This window comes from Diadema setosum, chromosome 1 (assembly GCF_964275005.1).
Source record: "Diadema setosum chromosome 1, eeDiaSeto1, whole genome shotgun sequence".
Taxonomy (NCBI): domain Eukaryota; kingdom Metazoa; phylum Echinodermata; class Echinoidea; order Diadematoida; family Diadematidae; genus Diadema; species Diadema setosum.
This window is the reverse complement of record NC_092685.1, coordinates 42,953,458-42,958,463: the sequence shown is the minus strand read 5'-3', so window position 1 is coordinate 42,958,463 and position 5,006 is coordinate 42,953,458.

Genomic DNA, 5,006 nt, shown 5'->3' with positions numbered 1-5,006 from the left:
GGTAAATTAATTGATCAAGTTCACCCAGGTATCAACGCCCGTCTTGCCGCGTCCACGAGTATCTCAAGGCAGGTGCATCGAAGCGCAGATCGAAGCGCAGTGGTTTCGTGCCGTTCACCCCTTTCATTCAGTTATACCAATGTGTTGCTTGTCGTGCTTCTTTTTGACGAATCACTATTATGGCAGGTGTTTGGAGTGTAACTAATCAGTCTGCATTTATCTCTATTTACTATGGGAAGGGGAGGACAGTCGGGGTTTCATTGCTGATGTTTTAGAATTATGTCACCGAAATTACCGCTTGGTGATATCTAACTTAGATTTCTCGGCGTTAATCATGGGAAACCATTGGACTTTAACCTAGAATTGCATGCGACATCTCGATTAGGTGATAGATCCTGATGGTCAAAGGCTACCACTTCTCGTATGTAAATCAATATTGATAACATCTGTAGGTAAATGTTGATAGGGGTGTGTCTGTGGCCTCACGAGAACTTCTTATACCAGGCATAATTCTGATTTGATTAATGCCAAGCAAAGCAATTTGTTTCCCGGAGTTCACCTTTTTTTTTCTTTTCCTACATCTGCACAAAGCAAAGAGCTGGTTCATTAGTAAATACAGAAGTCCCTGGTTCGAGCCCTAATGGGATCAGCTGAAGCCCATGGCGGGTTATTCAAGGTATCTGTGCTTCCGGCAAAGAGGCTTCCTGTATCTTCAAGGTTGCTTTTTGCTTTCCATTTGGATTAGACAAGATGGCTTGATAATCCGTATGCAGCTGCAGTTCATGATAAGGGGACCAGCTGGATGTACTGCGTGTGTTTGGGGTGAACCACTTAATCAGGCTATGCACCCTATAGTCTTTATGATGAGTAAGTAAAGCGGGAATTGTTACTGCTGACAGTTTATCAAACACCCCATTGTACATGCACAGGAAAGTAATTCTCTCTTGAATATCATGTACTTTCAAAACAAAAAGGAATTCAGAGTTCATTGTGTACTTTCCATATTACATGCCACCTGCTACACACTTCAAGATTATACAGTGTGTACTGTGACATATAAGACACTATACTGTAACACTTCTTATACTGGGACCTGAGCTATGAAGTGCTAGTTGACCCTGAACTTACCCTCCTCATTTTCATGTGCATCGTGACGGAAATAAATACAACTTGCGAGAAATGCATTCAACATTACTCAAGCTGACAAGAAATTGTACATCGTTTCTTGATGTGCAGAGAACTTTTCAACTTCTTATCAAACAGTCTATCGTGGCGCCTGCATGCGCTTGCATCCTGTTTGATCGGGTGTAAAATAAATTCGAATGTAAATAGATCATTCATTTAAACTAAATCTTGTCAAACTCAACTTCATTTTCTAATTTTAGACTATTTGCTGACAATTCAAATATACTTTACACATTCAATGTTGGCCAGAGAGAAAATTCAAGAGTGGTGCAATTCTAATAAAGTGACAATTAATTCGAAAAAAAAAAACCCCAAAACAAATTATATGATCATAAAAAGTTAAAAACGGAAAATTACTGTGAAAGGAACAATGAAACTGTCAGATGATGTCAGTAGAGTGAATGAGGCATCTTTTGTTGGAATATGCATTGATAGTCATTTGACTCGGAAAAGTCACATACAAGCTGTACATAAATATGTAAGAAGGGAGGTTGGTATACACTTATTCTCCTGTACAAATCTTTTATCCAGTCCAGCATTACATACACTGCAAAAAGTCCGGTGTTAAATAGTGAACACCGAGCTGGTGTTAAATTTTCGGTGCTCATTTATGGTGTTAAATTAACACCCCGGGTGTCATTTCCAAATTTTAAACTGTTTTTTGAAGAGTTTCTTAGTAACTGCACTTCTTGTTGATTTTTAATTTAAACAAGACGATCAAGAATTTTACGTTGAAATACTAGATTTTTGAAAAAAATGTGAAAATAATTTTACACCAAAGTAACACCAGCTGGTGTGGTCCCTTATTGAAGCTGGACGGGTGTTAAACCATTGATATTAACACCAACAAGTATCAAATCAACACCATGTGGTGTCATTTTTTAATTAACACCAGTACAGTGTCAAAATAACACCTGGTGCAGTGTCAAATTAACACCACGAAGTGTCAGGTGAACACTTTTCAACACCATCACAGTGCATTTTTAACACCTGTGGGTGTGGTCCTTTATTTAAGTTTGATCGGTGTTAGATTTAACACCCGTGGTGTTAAATCTAACACCCATGTTTTTACAGTGTATGGAATTGTGTGTGTGTGTGTGGGGGGGGGGTACATGCAAATCTTATTTTAACTGCCTTCGTCTTAGTCAGAAGATGGCCATACGAGCTATCACCTTTATACCACTCGGAGCACCTTCTGATCCCCTGTTCCAAGGACCGGGAGTAATGGACATATTTAAATTACGTAAACTTTTTATCTGTACATATTGAGTTGTCAAAGGGGCATATGCCACATGATACAGTAGAATATTGTCAAAATATTAAATATTCTTATTCAACAAAGGGCAAAAGAAGGCTTGCTTTATCTACCAAATTGTAAAGCTATGTACATTGATGTATAGTCAACTCTCACTTTCTTATATAGTTTATTGTGGAATACTTTGCCAAAAAATGTAAGCAGATTTAATACCAAGAAAACTTTTTTATACGTATTAAATTGTTCATTATGTAACACGTGTCAAAGGACCAACACGTACTAGCACCTGTGCTATCTCTTGGTTCTTTTAGCAACCTCACTGTGTACATTATTACCATCAATTGTATATTCAATGAAGCTCTGTTTTGATAAATAGTTTTAGAGTACGTAATCAAGTATCCATTATAATATTCGATATGTTTTTTTTTTTTTTAGATTGCTTAGACTGCTGTGTTTGCTATGTGTTGATGTTGATGTTAACAAAAAAGCGTAGTGTTGAATTACCAATATGTATTCAAACTTTCTTGTACTTATGTTGTTGTTATAAATAAAGTCAAACTCAACTCAAACTCAAACTCATCTCACACTTTCCACCACCTTATCAGCAAGCCAACAAGGATTACCAACTCAAAACAATCGATATTGCTAGTGTTCTTCCTTTAAAATGACCTTTATTGTGACATTTCTGGCGGTTGTGCTATACAGAGAAAACATCCCATTAAAACAAAGTGACGTAAAGTAAATACTACAGTAGTGCAAATCCTTGTTTTACATTAATAATCATCAAATCAGTGTACTAAGAGCTTACACAAAAGATTATTGCATTGAAAATATGAGAAATTACACATACAATATATTCAGTGTAGTTAGAAATTAAAGGGATGGTACAGTATTGGTGGAGATGAAAATTGGGCTTTTAACTTTTTGCGAGATACCAAGAAAACACTTATGATATAGCACAGAGCATACCATTTTAAGAGGAAATTTTAAGACGAAAATCAGGTTTGGAATGACTGAAACATCCAAAAACAAAGTAAAACAAAGCGATCGTAATAAAGTGTGGGTCCCACACTTTATTAGAATCGCTCTTGTTTGGATATCTTAGCCATATCAAAACCAATTTTTATCAAATAAACGTTGAATTCCTCAAAGAATTACATGCTCTTTCATATTTCATAAGAGGTTTCTCATTATCTCACCAAAAAATGTTAGAAACCTGAAATTAGGTCTCAACCAAAACTATACGATCCCTTTAACTACAGTAATTCGTCTTTCTCCCACATAAAGCAAGGTTCGTTACTCTGAAAATTTGTAAAAAGTAAGTTCCAACGAACCATCGAAATTATGAAACTTGTTTCATTTTCTTATTAACGAAGCTTCGGAATAGCAACCTTTCTCCGAAAAGTCAAGAGTGTGCTTTTCAGCGCACGGCCCTTTACGTCACACTCAACTGCAATCTAAATTGCAATGTCAATCTCACTGCAATGTCAGTTGACATTGGTTTCTTTGATTTTGTTTCATATATCTGTTTGTAGTTTCATTAAGTCGTTATTCGTTCTCTTATGTATTTTCTGAGGGTCCCATATCGGACACGCTTTGCTTTTTAGTGGGACCCTCCATTTCCATTCCCATCCCTATTCAATTTGTACTATATGTATACTAGTACACATTAAAAATACAATTATGTTGTTACTCATGATCACATTTGTTAATGTACGTATTTGAAATTGTTACAAATATGAAAGATATTATTCAGAGGGGTGAAGGTTAAGGCGCGAATTTCTTCACTTTGTCTCCCTCTACAAATCAAATTTGTTAAGATCTTAACAAATTTAATTTGTAGAGGGATTCGCACCTATAACAAATATGTTCTGCTAATGCATGGCATATAATTTTTCCTGCTAATTTAAAGGGATCATATAGTTTTGGTCGAGACCTACTTTCAGGTTTCTAACATTTTCGGTGAAATAATGAGAAACATCTTATGAAATATGAAAGAGCATGTAATTCTATGAGGAATTCAACATTTATTTGATGAAAATTTGTTTTGAAATGGCTGAGATATCCAAAAAAGAGCGATTCTAATAAAGTGTGGGACCCAGACTTTATTACTATCGCTTTGTTTTATTTTGTTTTTGGATGTGTCAATCATTCCAAACCTGATTTTCATCAAATAAACTTTGAATTCCTGTTAAAATGGTATGCTTGTACTATATCATAAGTGTTTTCTTGGTATCTCGCAAAAAGTTAAAAGCCCAATTCTCATCTCAGTCAATGCTGTACCATCCCTTTAATGAAAATGAAAATACAAAGTTGAATTTCAAAAAGTTGAATCTCATCGATCTTTTTTTCCAAGAACGCTACGTCTCATCTTCCTATACATTGGTCCCTTCATGTTGTCATTTTGATTTTTGTTTTTGTGTGTGTGTTTTTCTTTTCTTTTCTGCGAGGTTATTTTTTCATCTTGTCCAATTTCTCTGTGAAAATGTGGTTACTAATTTGCTGCATTTTTGTTTACCCGTGGCCATCTCGTACTTTTTCAAACCTCATCTGGTGGGTTTTGTTT